This window comes from Stenella coeruleoalba, assembly GCF_951394435.1.
Source record: "Stenella coeruleoalba genome assembly, chromosome: 1".
Lineage (NCBI taxonomy): Eukaryota > Metazoa > Chordata > Mammalia > Artiodactyla > Delphinidae > Stenella > Stenella coeruleoalba.
Window position 1 is genome coordinate 75,604,336 of NC_137169.1, and position 22,232 is coordinate 75,626,567.

Here is a 22,232-nt window from a genome sequence, read left to right on the forward strand (position 1 = left end):
TTAGAGCAATTAATGAATAAGATGAATAAAGACTGCTGCTTTTTTACTTATCTTTTCAGGGATAATTAAAAGAAAAATAGTTCATATATTTAAAATAAAAGTTCACAAATCAGTGTAAGAGGGTAGAGATCTTCAATTTATTGAAAACATTTTATGAGGTAAGATTCAGTTTGGTATCAGTACTTTAGTTCTTGCTTGGCTTTGTGGGCTATTGGCAGCTATTTATATAATTTTTCTATAAGTTTTGTCACATGATAAAATCATACAATATAAGTAATTGTATCTTATCTTAAAGGGTAAATAAATAAAACTAACATATTATAAAAATAGGGATTTTTAGAATGACTTTTAGCCCAACATTCTAAAATGTATCTTCATTACTGATTTCTCAAAACGTGAAACAGAGAACTGGGTATGTCTCAAATATTTGCATAGAAATTATCAACTATCATATTCTCACAATCTAGAAGTGAATATAGGATAAATATTGTTGAGAGGTTCCAAGGTACTCCACTATTTTTGTGTTGTAACCATACTTTAACCAAAAACATATGTGTGCTGAACAATGTAATAATTTTCTTTAGCAAAAAAAATCCTGCCTTTATAAAAAATGCTATCATTTTGGGAGACCAAATGTATTCTTGAGTGGAAAAGCAGACATTTCACAAGAAAATGTTTTCAATTATGTAGAATAAACTGCCAATTTACAAATGTAATATACTTTTGTATAACTTGTTAGTGGTGAAACAAAGACACATATTCTGCACACATACTTAATGATCAAATCCCTAAAGAATAGCAATTTAAAATATTTTTAATGTTGAAAGAATTAAATTTCCTATACAGAAATGACTTTATCAGTCCCCTACCCAAAAGGCATGTACTTAAAGCTTCTTCCAGGTGTGGTCATGGGTTTATGCTGATCCAGCTACACTCATTTAACTATGTTCCATTTTGGCCAGCAACAAGCATTTGAGGGATGGCTGTTCAGGGACCATGATGCTGGCCATGGTAAGAGAAAAGAAAGATCAGTCCATGACCTTCCGCAGCACCTAGATTGTTCTACATAAACTAACCAGCTCCAAGTATGTATTCAAAACTAATCTCTCTAAAGAGACTAGCATATGAATCTTGCAGATTTCAATTTGTTTTGCCAAACACTAATCCTTGGAAAACTAGCTCCCACTGGCTTCAAACAAAAGCACACAGCTTATACTGAAAAATTCACTATGAAATATTCAGCAAAGAATACCAAGTAGCTACAGGAATGTTGCTAATTTCCCACACTAAACACTAGTCAAAAGTTTACTAGAGAAGTAACTGTATGCCTTTTTGGACTCCATAGTGGAAAAAAAAAGGTATACGAAATTTGGAAGTAGGCAGAGTAAAAATAACCAGAAGTGGAAAACTGAACTTATCAGTAAAGGCTATCAAAACTGGAAAAAACATTTTCTGATATAGAGAGATTAACTTTGAAAAGTAATTAGCTAATGCTTCTGTCCAATGAATAAAGGAATTTAAAAATAAAAGCGTTGCAGATTGGATAATACGGGGGAAAAAAATTGACAGGAAGAGTGACTGATTTGTAAATAAAGGATACATACATACTTTCAAGGCCCAAGTCCTCCCTCCTTCTCAGAATGTTCCTCTGACTGATCCAGCCCACCAAGAATCCTAAACATCTAATAATATTCTCAGAATCATACAGTTTAGAATTTAATTGCTCCATAAATGGTAATATTTTAGTTCTTCTTTAAACTTGCTACTAAATCTGTGAGGGCAAATATACCCATCACCATCTACCCTCAAAAATTAATCAGTGAGAGGCATAGGTTAGGTTCCAATATACAAGTTAGGGTCACCAAATAATTTATTGTTCAAACTGAAACACTTTTGAGAGGAAGCCCCACAGAGAACCCAATTATCCAGAAGACGGGACCAAAGATGTTCAGAACATTGTCTAACCCCAAATAGTCAGCATCCTTTATCAGATAAACATAAAACATTTTCCTTCTCTTCAACAAAAGGACAGCATGACATGCTGCCATTTATTAACAGCATTCGCTGACCAAAAACCTACACTGTTGCTATTATCATCTAAAGGCTACTCATTGAAGAAACCAAGTTTTAGAAAACAGCTTGACCAAGATTACAAGTAAGAAAGTGGTGGAACTCAGTTTTGAATGAAAGCCATCAGGTACTGAAATATAAATATAAGAATCTACACAGCTGAAAGTAACATACAAACTTCCCTTTTATAAGAGTGTTTTAGCACTCTTATAAATTCAGTTTATATTAAAAAAAAAGAAAATTGTTCTGTACAAGGAAATGAAGGATGAATAAGATTGAGCTCCTTGAAGGCACAGACTATAAGTCTAAAGAGAGAGCAGTGAGCAGACCACTAAAATCCAGTGTTCTAAAGACTATGACGGGGACTCATCAGGTACTGCAAAAGCAACTGGCAGGATCCTGGGAGACTTCCCAGAGATGGATCCTCAGTAGAGTCCAGAAGAACAAGTTTGAGCTTGGCAAAAGGGAACAGAAAACAGGCATTCCGGATAGAGGGTAAAGTACCAGCAAGAACAAGGAATCATGACGGTACATGATTTGAAAGGGCACGTGGCAAAAGATGAGACTGGACACATGAAAGTAGACACTGTATACCAAGCTCAAGAGCTTGAATTTTTTCCTAAAGGTTAAGACAGACCATTAAATAATTTTAAGCAGGAGAATGACAGATCAGAAGTGCATCTTTAAAAGGTAAGTACAGGGCTTCCCTGGTGGCGCAGTGGTTGAGAGTCTGCCTGCCAATGCGGGGGACGTGGGTTCGTGCCCTGGTCCGGGAAGATCCCACATGCCGCGGAGCGGCTGGGTCCGTGGGCCACGGCCGCTGAGCCTGCGCGTCCGGAGCCTGTGCTCCGCAACGGGAGAGGCCGCAACATTGAGAGGCCTGCGTACCGCAAAAATAAATAAATAAATAAAATAAATAAAAGGTAAGTACAGTGGTGTTTTGGAAAATGGACTCGGCATATGGAGGAGACGAGAGGAGAAGCAGTGATCAGGTTATTAGGGTCCCAAGAGAGATGAAATTCCAACATTCTTTTCCAACAAAAATTTTTGAAGAAATCAAAAGTTGTTGCCACTGGTGATTTAAAAAAAAAAAAAGAAAAACAATGAAGGAATTAGAATACAGGAATAGCAAGAGATCAGTATGGAAAGAAATGATCAAATGTAACCCCTCATTTACCCATGATCATCTGAATGGATTGCTCCACATCTAAGTTGCAGGAAATGATTACTTATCCTTTTAAATACAAAAATTAATTTAGACCAGTTTGAAGAAAATCTTTTAAAAGTATGTCTTATTTCTTCCTTCTCAGAGTACAGATAGACTGAACATAATTTAACCATTCCTGATGACCCAGAGGCAGCATATTAAAAAGAAAGAACACTGGGCCAGATTCATCAGTTCACAGTTCTTATGAGCCACCTGACACAGACAACCCTTAGCTTCAATAGCCCTTTGGTTCTCTCTCCTACAAAATGAGAATAAGCTTTGCCAGCCAAAGCTGTCATGAGGTTTGAACAGAATGAAGTAGAAACACTTACAGGTGGTGAGTTTTGTTTGTTTAATTTAGGACCCGTTTGGTCACTCTGTTGGGGCTGCTTTCCCACCAGACCTTCTCCTTAATTTTTTTCATTTAAAAAAAAAAAAAATCGTCCTGAGTCATTCACCATTCCTGAAATTACTTGCAGATCTGAGTTATCTGTATAGAACCAAATCTTAACTTCAAAACAATCCTTTCAAAATCTATTCTTTGCAGAATTATTACAAGTCATTTTCAATGTAGTCAAAAATTGACTGAGTTCTATTAAACCAGAGCCCAGGAGAACAATTATTGACTTCCAACAGAACTGTGCCCAAGGGGATAGATGTTCTGTCAACCTCATTGCTATATCCAGATACTTGGGTCTCAGTCACTTGCACAAACTAAGCAGTGATTAGTAGCAATATAAACAAAGCCATTTTCTCATACCTCTGGGTGTTTGAGATGCAAAAACTATCCTATTAATACACATCAATTGTGAAATTAGAAGAAAATGAGAAGCAAAAAATGGATACCTGGTTGTTAAGGGCCATGACAAACATTGCCGTGACAATCTTATTAAAGCAGAAAGGTATCAAGCACATTTTAAAAGCCGACAGGCTTACCGCAGTCTATTCCTTTAACCATAACTAACCAAGTGGTGCTTAAAACTACTCCAAGAACCTCATTCATTCAAAAACACCTGAAACCTTACTATGTGTGAGATGATAGGAAAACTTCGTCTCTGCAATAGACTTTATCCCAACACCAGCCAAAGTCTGGCTATGGTTTCCTCACTAAACAAGCACCACTTACTGACCACCTACTCAAAACCTGGCACTGGTTAACTTAATCTCTTTTATTACAACCACTCTAAAGTGACTTATCCTCCTCATTTTACAGAAAAGGAAGCTGAAGGCAGTAACGTTAGTGACCTGCCCAAACCACACACTTAAAGGAATTGAGGCTGCACTCTAGGACCCTGGAGAACGAATTATTTCCCCGAGGCCTGGAGTATTCTTTACTTAAGGAGCCCCGGAGCTTACCAGAGTCTGGCACATTATATGGTGGGCATTTTAAAAACAGCCGTATACGTAATAGAGCACTATTTCGGTAAGCAACGATGCAGTGCCCGGGGCCGGCCGGGCCAGGGCTCCGTCCTGGACAAGCCCACCTCGGCTAAGATCTGCCCTGCTGTCCCAGGGACCACACACTTCCTCGCTGCCTTTCCCAAGCCCAGGCTGTCTGTCTGAGGGGAGAGGACGGTGTAGGCAGAAAGCGGCTGAGTTCAGTTCTGGGTGGACGCGAGGGCCTCTCACTTCCGTGACCCACCTTGGCCACCGCCCCGCCCCCAGAGCTGCCCGCGATAACTAAGCCTCGGCCATGCAAGCCCAGGAAGCTTGCTTCCCCCTCCAAAAGCACGCCGACGTCCCTACCGCTGCGTCAGTACGTCGCCGTGACGTCAGCCCGCCACCGCTCCGCTGTGAAAGGGGTCCGCCAGGGCCGCCAAGGCTGACGCTCGGCGAACGTTAGTGTAAGCCGCCCGTGAGCATACCTGTGTTCTCCAGCCCTGGGTCGGCTAGAACGGAGCGGGACGCGGGGGGCAGTGCAGCTGGTGAAAGCTAGGAAAGCAAGGACTCGACGCGGGAAGCAGGCGAACTCCTAGAACGGCTCGCGGTGGCATAACGCCCAACAAGGTGCAAGCGGCACAAAGCGGAGTTGGTAACCAGCAAATGGCTTCTCTGGCAACGGTCGCCCCGCCCCTTCCGTCGGGCTCGCAGCGGCGCAGCCAATTGGCCGAGCTCGGGAAAGCGAGCGCCGGCGTCTGCTGCTATTGGCAGGAGTGAGGGGGCGGAGCCCGGGAGAGCAGCTTTGTCTTTCTGTTGGTTCTCCCAGTGAACTCCCCCGACCCCGCGACCGTTTGTTTTCCGAGAAGGGTAGCGTTTGTGTGTAGTTACTAAAATCTTAACTGAGTTCAACCAGAAAGGGAAGTAAGGCCGATGGATTCCAAATTTTCTGACACTTGGCTTCCAAGTGTCCTGCTTTTGCTATTTAAAGGAGGAGATTTGAAAAAACCAAGGCAACCGCGACTGGAAGAAAGCTCGTTATAAATGTAAACAGCTAAAATCTGTTTATCTGAGATCATTCCCTGGGCCTATTTTCTCCTGTTAAATGAGGGAACCAGACGGTGATCTCGAAGGCATCTTTCAGGTCACAAATTATTTGTATCTGTGCTACAGCCAGCTGGTATGGTTTATAAACTGAACAAGGCCAGATTCTATTTGGAAAAGTTAAAAAAAAAAAAGTTATCTAATGCCTCAACCTAACGTTCAAAATCGTAGGCTATCACATTAGGTTCACAAATAGAGCCACTATCAACTGAGCAGTTTAACCATGGCGTACGTCTTATTGGTTTCACTAAAGAATATTTTCCACTGATGATTCCAGCAATGCTTCCCCCCCCCGCCGCCCCCCCTCCCCCAGCGCTATGATTGTCCAGCAAAAAGTTCCCCAACCAGTTTATTTATCTCTTGTAAAAATAAAATACAGTGTGTGTGTGTGTGAAAAAACACATTAGCTTCCCCAACACATTAGCTTCCCCAACACATTAGCTTCCATATATGCAAATGTTAATAAGCACGGGGAACTGCGGATATACGTACCTACTCTCTCACTGATGGATCATAACTTTCGGCAAGTCAACTAGCTTCTCTGGGCTAGTCCTCTCATCTGCAAAAATAAAAAAGAAAAGAGGAAGAGGACAGGTAGAGTTGGGGGCAAGGAACATAATTCTCGGGATTTTTCTAGCACTAAGCTAGGATTCTAGCTAAACTTGCTAACTTGCCATAATTAGAAAAATAATTGTACACAGATGTTAGGCTGCTGTTAAGAAAAATACTTATTTTAATTAAATTGCATTGGTATTATAAGTTACCACCTGTGTAAGACATTCAAGAGGAAACATTCACAAAATCTCAAAATGATTACATAGGATTCTCAAACTGACTTATTTAACTGAATTGTCCAGGTAAAGTAAATATGGCATCCCTCATCCTCTAAATCTAATCTGTTGCTAAAATCTCGTTGGATAGTGAATTTTGGATAGAAAGATCCCTTATTCCATTTTTTTTGTTTGTTTGTTTTCTTTTTGTTTGTTTTTGGGGTTTTTTTTGCAGTACACGGGCCTCTGGCCTCTCCAGTTGCGGAGCACAGGCTCTGGACGCGCAGGCTCACCGGCCATGGCTCACGGGCCTAGCGGCTCCGCGGCATGTGGGATCTTCCCGGACCGGGGCAAGAACCCGTGTCCCCTGCATCGGCAGGCGAACTCGCAACCACTGCACCACCAGGGAAGCCCCCCTTATTCCATTTTTACATAAATGGGAAAATAACAGTTCATTCCAGCGCATTCAAAACCCCCAATTTCCCCAAGTATCATTAAACACTTGACCACCTGTGAAACATTCCACCAAGGATTTCTGCATAATTTAAAGCAGAGACCAGCATACTTTTTCTATAAAGGGTCACACATTAAATATTTTAAATTCTGTGGGTTATACAGCCTCTGTCATACTTAACTCTGCCACTGTTGCTTAAAAGATGCCATAGAGGATACATAAATACATGGCTTGGCTGTGCTCCAATAAAACTTTTTGTTAAAATAAATTTATTTCTTTATTTTTGGCTGCACTGGGTCTTCGTTGCTGCGTGTGGGCTTTCTCTAGTTGCCGTGAGCGGGGGCTACTCTGTTGCAGTGCGTGGGCTTCTCATTGCAGTGGCTTCTCTTGTTGCGGAGCATGGGCTGTAGGCGTGTGGTCTTCAGTACTTAGGGCATGCTGCCTCAGTAGTTGTGGCTCACAGCCTCTAGAGCGCAGGCTCAATAGTTGTGGCACACGGACTTAGTTGCTCCATGGTGTGTGGGATCTTCCCAGACCGGGGCTCAAACCCGTGTCCCCTGCATTAGCAGGCAGTGGTTAAGACCACTGTGCCACCAGGGAAGTCCCTGTGCTCCAGTAAAACTTTATTTACAAAAATAAGTAAAAAATAGGATAGATTTGGCCCACAGGACATGGTGTGCAAACTTCTGATATAAAGCATTTAAAATATCAAGTACCTGAAATCATTAAACTCATTAGTGGGACATTTGTATGTAAGATGCAACAATTCAGTGTTGCATGAAAACTGTGTTTTTCTTCTTCATGACAACAAATGTATGTTATAATGTAAAAATTGCAAACAATGAAATAAAAAGTTAAAAGTTACAGGATGAATAGCAATACTTAGCAAAATAAAAAAGCAATTTAAAAAAGTTTGGTGGTGTAATAAACTGTTTCCAAAATGGCATACAAACAATTCTTCTCATCCCTGTACACAAATCACAAGTGAAGTCTGTTTCCCCTCCTCTTGAATTTGAACAATAGAATGTAGTGAAAGTGATCCGAGACCAATTCCAGACCTAGGCCCTGAGAGACCTAGCAGGTTCTGCTTTCCTCTCTTGGAAACCAGGTACTATATAAGAAATCCAATTACCCTGCTGTAGAGGGAAACCCATCCAGATCCCAGCTGTTTGAGCCACTCACCTGAGGTGGTAGACCTGTGAGCCAGTTGACTTTCAAGGCACAGCCTTGTTCCCTGAATGCAGCTGTATAAGTGACCCTAGCCAACATCGTGATCCAAGGGGATGCAAGTTGAAACAACTTTAATATTGAGGGGGTAACCTAATATATCCCAGACCACTGGGCCCAAGAAATTTTAGTAAGGTAGCAGAACCCTGAATTGTCATTTTCCCACTCTGAATTGCATGTGTTCTTTCCAGTATGTTTTGGTTTCCTTTTCTTATTTTATCGAACTTAGTGGATTGAAACAAAAACTGTTTTATTTGTTCTGAACTTCTTTGAGAAGTTCAGGCAGGGTTCAGCTGGGTGGTTTTTTTGGTTCATGTGGCAATAGCTGGGGTCTCTCACCAAGTTGAAACCAGATTGCTGCTGAAGCTGGACTAACCAAGATGATTTTATTTATGTCTGGTGACTTGGGTTCACTCAGGAGGCCAGGACCTCTTCCATTCTATCTATTGGTTCTCCATGTGACCGAACTGAGCTTTTTTCATGGCAGCTTCATCCCAAGAGTAAGTGTTCCAAGCAACAAATGCAGAAGCTGCAGCTCTATGGCCACAGAAGTTACACAGAATCACTTATGCTGCATTTTGTTATCTAAAATAAAATAGAGAGTCAGCCCAAATCTGAGGGAAAGAGTAAAACATTCCACCTCTGAATGGGATAGTGTCAAGGTCCATAGAATCTATGGGAAAGACAATTTACTACACAAGGCATCTATGGTATGTGCTATTTCCTGATCATTACGTCCTATCAGCACAATATCATAAATGTAGTAGACAAAAGTGATGTCCCATAAGTTGAGGAAATCATCACTGTTCCTGCACACTAAATTATGACAGGGAGCTAAAGAATTAACAAAACCCTTACATAAAGCAATAAATTCTCCCCCATTCTCTCACTTCCAAATGAAAGTGAATGACTTCAGTTGTTTCATGCATATTAGGATGAATAAAAGACATTTTTTAGAGTGATATCTAAACGTTAGGTGTTAAGAATTGTGCTTATTCACCTAATAAAAAGACTACATCTGGATGGAGACCAATTCATCTTAGGCGACCCATTCATCTTCTACACAGGCCAAATGGTAGGTTAAATGCTAGTGTGATGAGAATCATCACCCTGCATTTTTCGAGTCTTCGATGGTGGCACTAATCACTAGAATTTCCCCAGGTATATGGTATTGCTTTGGTTTACTATTTCTGTAGAAAAGACAGTTCCAGGGGCTACCAACTGGTGGTCCTATTTTAATAGCCATGAGTTAAGAAGCCAATGACAAGATATTGTAGGTCCCCACTAAGGTAATGAAGTTTAGGTCTCTCTTTATCAGATCTATCAACTTCTCATTATACAGATCAATTAGGATCCTAGCAGACTGTCCGTCCATTTCATTGTAGGGATATCATGATCAATTATCCACTGTTAAAAATCCTTCTTAGGGGCTTCCCTAGTGGTGCAGTGGTTGAGAGTCCGCCTGCCGATGCAGGGGACACGGGTTCGTGCCCCGGTCTGGGAGGATCCCACATGCCGCGGAGTGGCTGGGCCCGTGAGCCATGGCCGCTGAGCCTGCGCGTCTGGAGCCTGTGCTCTGCAGCGGGAGAGGCCACAGCAGTGAGATGTCCGCGTACCGCAGAAAAAAAAAAAAGATCCCTCTTAGTCAAATGACTATGATTACTACTCTGGCGCTCCTGTCCATTATGGTAACCACCAGTACCTCATCTCTGATGGTTAAATGCAGTCATTTGGTCTCTGCCACTTATGGATCCTACTATGTCCACTAGGGAATTGGGGATCCCTTTCAATGGCATAATCTCCTAATTTCATCCCTGTGCTTAGAGGACAGAAGCTACAGTAATTTCAAAGGATTTTGGCATTCTCCTCACTATTTTCTCAGTGCATTAGTGAAAAGAAGGTCTTCTGGGCCTTCTCAGGACATATTTGGAGATAGGTGACTGGGTCATGATGAATACTGACCTAATGAATAGGTGACTGGAATGATAAATCCATTCCAAGCATCCTATCTCCCTAAGTCTTTTAAATCAATCATCTAAAATGTATCGAGAGATTTCTAGCATCTCAACTTTATTTAGTGCAGGCCACCACTGAGTCCAGGTTTCAACCAACCAACTAAGAAAACCTTTAGAACAACTCCCAGATGCTCAGGCAAGCGTGATGAATCCAAGGCCTCTGATAAGTATATCCATATTAAAAATTTTTGCCTCATCAAAAATTATATTCTTTCATGCCCGTTCTAACACCCTTGAATTCATTATCATATTCCATAGGTTTCTGCCAATATGAATAAGCAAAATCTTGCCTATTTTTTAGTGTGAAAGCTTTTTCCTAGGCCAGACTTTTTACTTATGCCCTGGAATATACCGGGGCATAATATACTGGGTAGGAACATCTACCAACTCTGTAGATCTATACCAGTGGTTCTTGACATTCTTTTTTGGAGTCAAAACTGGAGGTATGCGTGGGGGAGGGGGGGTACTACCAGCATCTAGTGGGTAGAGGCCAAGGATGCTGCTAAACAGCCTACAATGCACAGGACAGCCCACACATAAAAAGAATTATTCAGTCTAAATGTCGATAATGATGATATTAAGAAACCCTGGTCCGATATGGAGAATACAGAGGTCACTAGCCACCTATGGCTATTGAACATTTAAAATGTGACTAGTTCAAACTGAGATATACTTTAAGTGCAAAATACACACTGATGTTGCATATGAAAAAGGAATGTAGAATACATTAATAATTTTTATATTGGATACATGTTGAAATGATAGTATTTTGAATATATTGAGTTAAATACGATATATTATTAAAATTTAATTTTAACCATTTTTTTTTTTACTATCTTTAATGTGGCTACTAGAAAATTTAAAATTACATATGTGGCTCACATTATATTTCTACTGGATGGTGCTGGTCTAGAGGTATAAAGAAATGATAACAGTGAGTTATGAGAAGGTAAATTCCTCAGATGAAGTTATTTCAGAATCTTCAAAGAAGACAAGACCAGCCTTATAAGACAGGTAAGGAGGAGTTTTTCAGAAAGCAAAAAGCTCTCTAGGGTCTATCAAGATGATAGAATTATCTAAGTCTACTCAAACAGCTTCACGACAATTCTCAAGATCCAACTCCTTCTCAGTCATTGCCTGATCTTTTCATCTAGTCAGTCTGTTTATTCAACTTACCTTGTAAGTCAGCTCTTCACAGCATTAATATTTGATTTAGATAAGTCATCCTAGCAACGTATAGACGCGGGCCTCTTACTGTTGTGGCCTCTCCCGTTGCGGAGCACAGGCTCCGGACGCGCAGGCGCAGCGGCCATGGCTCACGGGCCCAGCAGCTCCGCGGCATGTGGGATCTTCCTGGACCGGGGCACGAACCCGCGTTCCCTGCATCGGCAGGCAGACTCTCAACCACTGCGCCACCAGGGAAGACCTAGAGGTATGTTTTTAAGGCAATCATAGAAGCTCTCCTGACCTCTGAGCTCATCACATTTTTCTTTGAGCCTCTTAATACAGTAGTAAAGAGCAAACCCACCCCACAATCTTTGTATTCTTCATTTCTGCCATTCTCATCAAAGGCTTGCCTTCAATAACTACTTATTTCCTGATCACTACAGGCTGCTATTAAATTGTTATAATTTACATTCAATAAAGTGCACAAATAATAAATGTTTAGAATATGAGTTTTGACAGTTATATTCACCCATGAAGCCACTACCTAAAACAAAGATATAGAACATTTACATCAACCTGGAAAGTTTATTTGTATTCCTTTCCAGTCCATCAGCCAAAACTACTTTTACCCCCTCTCACACACATACGTGCACACCGAGATAACCACCTTCTATTTTCTGTCACTAGAGGTTAATTTGCCTATTCTTGATCTTCATATAAATGCAATCATACATTCTAATTAATTTTGGGTCTAGCTTCTTTCACTCAATATATATATGTCTTTTAGATTCAGTCATGTTGTTCCATATTTTAGTATTTTGTTCCCTTTTATTCCCGAGTAGTATTCAGTTATATGAATATATCACAATTTATCAATTCTCCTGTTGATTTTTTGGTTATTATGAATGAGCCTGATACAAACATTCTTGTAAAAGGCATTTTATAAACATATTTTTTCATTTGTTTACCTAGAAGTGGAATTGCTGGGTCATGGAATATATATATCTTTAAGTTTATAAGAAAATGTCATATCCATCTTCAAAGTACTTGTACCAGCAATGTATTAGGGTTCCAATTGCCTCACATCCTTGCCAACATTTATTATGGCAACCTTTTTATTTTAACTGTTTTAGTGGGTGTGAAGTGGCATCTCACTGTAATTTTAATTTGCATTTCCCTGATAACTAACAATTTTGTTGAGCACCTTTTTAATAGTTATGGGCCATATGTATATCTTTTTTTTTTTTTTTTTTTTTTTTTTGCGGTACGCGGGCTTCTCGCTGTTGTGGCCTCTCTCGTTGCAGAGCACAGGCTCTGGACGTGCAGGCTCAGCGGCCATGGCTCACGGGCCCAGGCACTCCGCGGCATGTGGGATCTTCCCGGACCGGGGCACAAACCCGTGTCCCCTGCATCGGCAGGCAGACTCTCAACCACTGCGCTACCAGGGAAACCCGCCATATGTATATCTTTTATGAAGTGTTATTCAAGTCTTTTGCCCAATTTGTATTGGGTTATCTTTTTATTATTGATTTGTAGGAGTTCTTTATTTTTGTATTTTTATAAAATATAATATGAATATTTCCTCCCAGTCTGTATCTTGGCTATTCATTTTCTTAACGGTATCATTTGATGAGAAGAATTTAAAAAATTTTGATACCACCTAAGTTATCAATATTTTTCCTTTTATGGTTTTGTGCTTTACAACTCCACATTTGTGAAGATATTATATGTTTTCTTCTAAAAGCTTTATGATTCTAAGTTTTTATATTTAAATACATGATCCATCTTGAATTCACTTTTTTGTAAGGAATGAAGTAGGAGTCAAGGTTAACTTTGTTATATACAGTTATCCAGTTGTATCTAATTGGCATCTTAGTCAGTTTGGGTTGCTATAACAAAAATACCATAGACTGGGTGATTTAAACAACAGAAAGTTATTACCCACAGATCTGGAGGCTGGGAAGTCCAAGGTCAAGATGCCAGCTGATTCGATTCCTCATAAGGGCCCTCTTCTTAGTTTCCAGATGGATACCTTTTTGCTATATCCTCACATACAAAAGAGAGAAGGAGGAAGCAAGCTCTCTCATGTCTCTTTTTATGAGGGCACTAATCCCATAATAAGGGGTCCACCCTCATGACCTAATTACATCCCAAAGCCTCCATCTCCAAATACCATCACATTGAGGATTAAGGTTCTTAAAATATGAACTTGGGGAGAACACAATTATTTAGTCTGTAGTTTTGGGCAACATGGTACCTGTTGTTGAAAGGAGGTCCTTACCAGAAACTATTTAGAAAGGCAGCTACCCCAGTTCTGCACTAACTAAACCATTGGAGATCAGGCTGGGAATAAGCATGAGGTGAAGCTGAAATGGGTTGTTACAGTATCATAGTGGTTAGCAGCAAGGGCTTTGGAAACATACCTATCTGTATTCATGTTTTCTAGCTACGAGTCTTGGGTAAATTACTTTACTTCTCTAAGCCTTGTTTTCCTTTAAGAAACTTAAAGAGTAATCTACTTATCTGATAGGATTGTTATGATGATTGAGGTCATATTTGTAGAACACATAGCCCTGTCTCTGATAAATCGTTGTGTCCTATAATTGCTAAGTATTAGTAAACGATGATTACTTTAATGTGCAAAACACATGATATAAAATTAGAATGATTATCTCTCTCTTTTTTTAAAAAGGTTTTATTTTATTTTATTTTTATTATTATTTTTTTTTTGTGGTACGCGGGCCTCTCATTGCTGTGGCCTCTCCCGTTGCGGAGCACAGGCTCCGGAAGCGCAGGCTCAGCGGCCATGGCTCACAAGCCCAGCTGCTCCGTGGCATGTGGGATCCTCCCGGATCGGGGCACGAACCCTTGTCCCCTGCATCAGCAGGCGGACTCTCAACCACTGCACCACCAGGGAAGCCCAAAAGGCTTTATTTTTTTAAAGCATTTTTAGGTTCATAGCAAAATTAAGAGGAAGGAACAGAGATATACTATATATTTTCTGCCCCACACGTGCATAGACTCTTCCATCAGCAACATCTCCTACCAGATGAAACATTTGTGACAACTGATGAACCTAGATTGACACATCATTATCACCCAGAGTCCATAGCTTATATTAGGTTTCACTCTTGGTGTTGTGCATTCTATGTGTTTGGACAAATATATGACGTACTCAGCATTATAGTACCATACAGAGTATTTTCACTGCCCTAAAAATCCCGTATACTCTGCCTATTCATCCCCACCTCCAAACCCTTAGCAACCACTCATCTTTTTACTGTCTCCACAGTTTTGCCTTTTTATATATTTGGAATCATACAGTATGTAGCCTTTTCAGATTGGTTTCTTTCATTTTGTAATATGCCTTTAAGTTTCCTCCATGTTTTTTCATGGCTTGATAGCTCATTTCTTTTTAGTGTTGAATAATATTCCATTGTTTGAATGTACCATAGATGATTTATACATTCACCTACTGAAGAACATCTCAGTTGCTTCCAAGTTTTGCCAGTTAGGAATAAAGCTACTCTAAACTTCCATGTGCAGGTTTTTATGTGGACATAAGTTTTCAACTCCTTTGGGTAAATACCAAGGAGTGAGTTTGCTGGATCTGATTATCGCTTTTCATCCAGATATTGTCCACAGAAATTGGAGACTTCAAACATGAACTTTCTTTTAAAAAAAGGTAATAGAATATGTTAATCTACTTTTCCCTCTAAGCTATGAATGACTCCAGTAATTACCATAACCTGCAAAAATCCAGAATGTTTGACGAGTTAACACTGTCAAATTTAGCCCAAGTTTCAGCATACACTACAGAAAATTAGTTCATGTATGGAACATTTAATATATTGTATTCCACAGCCAAATTTTTTTTTTTTTTCGGTATGTGGGCCTCTCACTGTTTTGGCCTCTCCCGTTGCGGAGCACAGGCTCCGGACGCGCAGGCTCAATGGCCATGGCTCATGGGCCCAGCCACTCCGCGGCATGTGGGATCTTCCCGGACAGGGGCACGAACCCGTGTCCCCTGCATTGGCAGGCGGACTCTCAACCACTGCACCACCAGGGAAGCCCCCATAGCCAATTTTTAAATCAGAAGTTTATTTTGATATCATTCAGAAAATAACACTGCTTATTCTTATATTTTAAGCTCAATATTCTATCCTCTGAACATCAGCATTTCTTTGGCTGACCAAGGGAAAATGATGCAAAAGCATGAAATTTCCTTTTTAAAATATATTATTGTTTGGCTCTGATTAGGTATTAAAGACCTTAAGAATAAGTGTAAGCAATTGAAGTCTGGCATAAAGATGTGGTCATAGAGAGTACAGACACTATTTTATTAATTTTGTATTATTTAAAAATCTGCTAATATAATTACAAATTAGAGAGTTAGTTAACTATTTCAAGAACACTCAGAAAATAAAGGATCCCCAGGTGTCAAATATGAAGAAAAATATTCATAAGAAGATAGAATGTGGAGACAAAAGATTAATAATTCAGGGATACAAATATGAAATTGGCATACTTAGCATATTTTGGTTAGTATACACTTTAAGAAAAGCTTAAGAAAGCTAAAGGACTAGCTTTGCTATTTGCTTTTTAAAAAATTATTTTATTTTAGGCTTATCTGCTTTGGATGGGCATTTTTTAATAGGTCTTCCCATTGTTAGCTTATTGAAGCTAAGCATGATCCTTTTGTACAGAAAAGAAAATTGCTTGGTCAAAATTTTGCCGAGGAAATGAATATAATATTACTTCGTTCATCAAAATATCATACATTTATATACTAAACCACTTACTGTACATGTTTTCAAACATTGACTGGCACTTTTTAGAAATGCCAGTGCTATTTTCTAAAGTACGTTTAGCACTTGCAAGAGTTTTGGTGGGAAGTAACTGGATACCTAACTAATGGTTGCTTAAAGAATCAGAGATTACTTTACACAGTAAGAAGTCTGGAGTTTGGTACTCCCCCGTTGGCTCAGCTGTCACCAGTGTCATCGGTGACACAGGCTCTTTCTACCTTTCAGCTCTACTACCCTTCACTTTTTGACTGACCTCCTCACCTTCCATCTAATGGCCACAGAGGCTCCCTCAGCCTCTGGCACCCTTATAGGAAAGAAGGGTAGGCTTTTCTTAGACATTTCTCTTTTTTTCAGGGAGAAAAATCTTTTCTGTGAACGATCCGCACACCACCACCTCCTTCTCCTTCATCTCTCTCTTGCTAAGAGACTACTCCTTAGATTATCAGCTAGCATCGGGTTACATAGTGCCCCAGTATGAGGGAGGCTTGGAAAAATGAGCATCAGACATTTCCGACCTCTATCGTGGGTGGAAGACAGGTTCGGCCAGCAAGAAAGAAAAGGAGGCTGACTATTGGGTAGGCAACTAACAGTGCCCAAGCAGGTGCCACACACCAGAGAAAGGCCATAATTAATATGGATTAATATTTATTAAACTCTTACTCTGACCTAGACACAGTTTTAATCACTACATGTACTATTCAAATTTTACAGATGTAGAAACTGAGGCACAGAGATGTTTAATAACTTACCTAAGGTCATGCAGCCAGTAAAAAGCTTTGCTTTTTACTGGAACTCAGGAAGCCTAACTTCAAAGCCCAATCATTTAACCATTTAACCACTGCTTCTACATAATTATTGCAATACAGGATTAAAGGAGAATGCCAAAAAAAATTTACAATTGAAAACAGAAGTAAGAGAAAATTTTAACATATTCTTAAACTCTAGAATTTTAATATTTTGGCTTGATCCCCTGCTTAATAAGCAATCTACAATGTGTGACTCATTGCTATAATCTATATCATGATAACTCATCCACATGGAAATAAAACATGTATGTGATATGACATTTAAGATAAACAATGACACTAGAGAAATTCTCTTATCCTTGGTTAAAACAGATGAAATCCTTCCTGAAAAGTTTCTTTTAAAAAATTTGTGTTTCTTATAACAATTGCTTGAAAAATACTCTTAATACTTTTATAATATGAGCATTTGATCTTAGTTAAAAATGTATCATCTATTGTACATTTTGTTCTTAAAATTACTGTATTTTAGTGACCAATTATAGTATTATATTAAAGAATTGATTGATTTTTCCTCTTTTCCTAGTTATATGACTCTAAAGAATCCCTAGTCAAAAAGACTCCATTATTTTCTAATAGAGAAAAAAAATTAAAACGGCTATGTAGTAAAAGATACATACTACTAATTTTTAAAAAAAGTTAGTCCCTAGCCTTTTTGGAGAAGAATAGAAAAGGGCAGAGAAGACAGTAGTCATATGGGAGACACAAAAAGAATTGGTAAGTAATAAGAAATAAAGAAAGGAGATCTCAGTTTAAGCAGGGCCTTCACTGGAATTTTCAAGCAAGCCATAGCCAAAACTCTTGAAATAATTACAATGGGAGGTTATTCATGAAAACGTGGATCAAAGTAGGTTGCTAGGAATTGTGGGATATGGGATGAACTCTGAGACCTTAGCTATGCCCAGCTAGTTAAAGAGAAAAGAGCAAATTTAAGGAATAGAAATGACATGTCACAGGAAAAGTAATAGTATAAGAATAAATGCTTTGACTTTGAACTTAGAGAAGAAGTAGAGACAATCTGGAGTGGTTTTTGAAGCCATCCAGAAAGACAAGTGCCTAAGCCATAATTGTGTTTAAAAATTCTTATTGCCCTGAATCCTTCATGGGGAGAACACTATAAATGTCTGTGGTTGAAGGGGAGCCCTCCTAATCTTCCCACTGTACCTGGTTTCTGGATGGTCCCAAGGATTCAGAGGAGCAGGGCAATGGCTCTGTATGAGGCCAGGCAGGGATTTTGTTTCTACTGATTAGTTGGTTTTCCTTTTGAAAGTAAGAAAAAGAGAGAAAGGAAGAGAGATGAAGATCCTTCATAATAGAAAGAGGCTGAGGCAACCTGGGCACCAGGTAGCTCCATAGTTATAGGAAACTATTTTTAAAATGCTGATGCCTTCAGTGATGTAAAAGCTTTGTTTTATTTTTTCTGTGACATAAATACTTCCTTAGCTTCCCCATGAATTCTTCAATAAAATTTAAATTGCTCCAAATACAACACATACATATTTCTTTGGAAAACTCAGAAACACTACACTTAAACAATGTGAAGCACAGAAGCAACATGTGTGGATCTAGGAAAAAGGAGTTTTAAGAAGTCAAGAGTTGTCTCCATCTTGGTGCAATTTCGGATCATCTCAAGCCAGAGCAGCTTCAGCCTGCCCTTACATGCACTGCCAACAAATTTCTTTCCATTATTTTTAAAGGGACACCATGATCAGCAGACTCCTGAACTGGAAATTCCCCTGGTCAACAGAGAACAAAACAAGCAGCTGATGCATGAGGATCCACAGCCTTGCAAGTCCTCTATGTATACTATTAGGTGGATAGGAGTTGGAGAAGCCGTGTGGCTGACAGGGTGTTGGTGATCTTGCCAGGTGTCAGGCCTGAGCCTCTGAGGTGGGAGAGCCAAGTTCAGGACATTGGTCCACCAGAGACCTCCTGGCTCCACATAATATCAAATGGCGAAAGCTCTCCCAGAGATCTCCATTTCAATGTGAAGACCCAGCTACACTCAACAAACAGCAAGCTACAGTGCTGGACACCCTATACCAAACAACTAGCAAGACAGGAGCACAACCCCACCCATTAGCAGAGAGGCTGCCTAAAAATCATAATAAGGTCACAGACAACCCAAAACACACCACCGGACATGGTCCTGTCCACCAGAAACACAGATCCAGGCTCATCCACCAGAACAGAGGGACCAGTTCCCTCCACCAGGAAGCCTACACAACCACTGAACCAACCTCAGCCACTAGGGGCAGACACCATAAACAATGGGAACTACAAACCTGCAGCCTGTGAAAAGGAGATGCCAAACATATTAAGCTAAACAAAATGAGAAGACAGAGAGATATGCAGCAGATGAAGGATCAAAGTAAAAACCCACGAGACAAAACAAATGAAGAGGAAGTAGGCAGTCTACCTGAAAAAGAATTCAATTATAGTAAAGATGATCCGAAATCTTGGAAATAGAATGGAGAAAATGCAAGAAACATTCAACAAGAACCTAGAAGAACTAAAGAGCAAACAAACAATGATTAACAACACAATACATGAAATAAAAATTCTCTAGAAGGAATCAATAGCAAAATAACTGAGGCAGAAGAACACATAAGTGACCTGGAAGATAAAATAGTGGAAATAACTACCACAGAGAAGAATAAAAAAAAAGAATGAAAAGAACTGAGGACAGTCCCAGAGACCTCTGGGACAACATTAAATGCACCAACAGTTGAATTATAGGGGTCCCAGAAGAAGAACAGAAAAAGAAAGGGACTGAGAAAATATTTGAAGAGATTATAGTTGAAATCTTTCCTAATACGGGAAAGGAAATAGTCAATCAAGTCCAGGAAGTGCAGAAAGCCCCATATATGATAAATCCAAGGTGAAACATGCCAAGACACATATTAATCTAACTATCATAAATTAAATACAAAGAAAAAATATTAAAAGCAGCAAGGGAAAAGCAACAAATAACACACAAGGGAATCCCCATAAGGTTAACAGCTGATCTTTCAGCAGAAACTCTGCAAGCCAGAAGGGAGTGGCAGGACCTATTTAAAGTGATGAAAAGGAAAAACCTACAACAAAGATTACTCTACCCAGCAAAGATCTCATTCAGATTCGACAGAGAAATTAAAGCCTCTACAGACAAGCAAAACTAAGAGAATTCAGCACCACCAAAAGAGCTTTACAACAAATGCTAAAGGAACTTCTCTAGACAGGAAAAACAGAAGTAGGAAAAGACCTACAGTAACAAACTCAAAACAATTAAGAAAATGGTAATAGGAACATACATATCAATAACTACCTTAAATGTAAATGGATTAAATGCTCCAAACAAAAGCCATAAACTGGCTGAATGGATACAAAAACAAGACCCATATATATTGCTGTCTACAAGAGACCCACTTCAGACCTAGGGACACATACAGACTGAAAGTGAGGGGATGGAAAAAGATATTCCATGCAAATGGAAATCAAAAGAAAGCTGGGGTAGCAATTCTCATATCAGACAAAATAGACTTTAAAATAAAGACTATTACAAAAGACAAAGAAGGACACTACATAATGATCAAGGGATCAATCCAAGAAGAAGATATAACAATTGTAAATATTTATGCACCCAACATAGAAGCACCTCAGTACATAAGGCAAATGCTAACAGCCATAAAAGGGAAATTTTCAGTAACACAATAATAGAAGGGGATTTTAACACCCCACTTTCACCAATGGACAGATCATCCAAAATGAAAATAAATAAGGAAACACAAGCTTTAACTGATACATTAAACAGGATGGACTTAATTGATATTTATAGGACATTACATCCAAAAACAACAGAATACACTTTCTTCTCAAGTGCTCATGGAACATTCTCCAGGATAGATCATATTGTGGGTCACAAATCAAGCCTTGGTAAATTTAAGAAAATTGCAATCGTATCACATATCTTTTCTGATGACAATGCTCTAAGTCTAGATATCCATTATAGGAAAAAAACTGTTGCAAATACAAACATATGGCAGCTAAACAATACACTACAAAATAACCAAGAGATCACTGAGGAAATCAAAGAGGAAAACAAAAAATACCTAGAAACAAATGACAATGAAAACACGATGACCCAAAACCTATGGGACACAGCAAAAGCAGTTCTAACAGGAAAGTTTACAGCAATACAATCCTACCTCAGGAAACAAGAAACATCTCAAATAAACAGCCTAAACTTACACCTAAAGCAATTAGAGAAAGAAGAAGCACAAAAACCCAGAGTTAGCAAAAGGAAAGAAATCATAAAGATCAGATAAGAAATAAATGAAAAAGAAATGAAGAAAACGATAGCAAAGATCAATAAAACTAAAAGCTGGTTCTTTGAGAAGATAAACAAAATTGATAAACTATTAGCCAGACTCATAAAGAAAAAAAGGGAGAAGACTCAAATCAATAGAATTAGAAATGAAAGAGGAGAAGTAACAACGGACATTGCAGAAATACAAAGGATCATGAGAGATTACTACAAGCAACTATATGCCAATAAAATGGACAACCTGTAAGAAATGGACAAATTCTTAGAAATGCACAACTTTCCTAGACTGAACAAGGAAGAAATAGAAAATATAAACAGACCAATCACAAGCACTGAGATTGAGACTGTGATTAAAAATCTTCCAACAGGGTTTCCCTGGTGGCGCAGTGGTTGAGAGTCCGCCTGCCAATGCAGGGGACATGGGTTCATGCCCTGGTCCAGGAAGATCCCACATGTCACACAGCAGCTGGGCCCATGAGCCATGGCTGCTGAGCCTGCACGTCTGGAGCCTGTGCTCCACGGCAGGAGAAGCCACAATGGTGAGAGGCCCGCGTACCGCAAAAAAAAAAAAAAAAAAAAAAAAAAAAAAAATCTTCCAACAAAAAGCTCAGGACCAGATGGCTTCATAGGCGAATTCTATCAAACATTTAGAGAAGAGTTAACACCTATCCTTCTCAAACTCTTCCAAAATATAGCACAGGGAGGAACATTCCCAAACTCATTCTACGAGGCCACCATCACCCTGATACCAAAACCAGACAAAGATGTCACAAAAAAAGAAAACTACAGGCCAATATCACTGACGAACATAGACACAAAAATCCTCAACCAAATACTAGCAAACAGAATCCAACAACACATTAAAAAGATCATGAACCATAATCAAGTGGGGTTTATCCCAGGAATGCAAGGATTCTTCAATAT

At 39.4% G+C, this 22,232-nt stretch overlaps 1 protein-coding gene across 3 annotated transcripts in view; it reads right to left on the reverse strand.

Moving 5' to 3' along the window:
- The window catches only part of ODF2L (outer dense fiber of sperm tails 2 like), a 38,414-nt gene extending 32,138 nt beyond the window's left edge, over positions 1-6,276 (reverse strand). For 2 of the 3 annotated variants that reach the window (XM_079926118.1, XM_079926116.1), the window contains exon 1: positions 5,143-5,897. The gene's annotated coding sequence lies outside the window, so the exon portion shown is untranslated. Of the gene's footprint in view, positions 1-5,142; positions 5,898-6,250 lie in introns of those variants that run through there. The other variant, XM_079926117.1, reaches the window with a different exon arrangement.
- Positions 6,277-22,232: the final 15,956 nt, after the last annotated feature.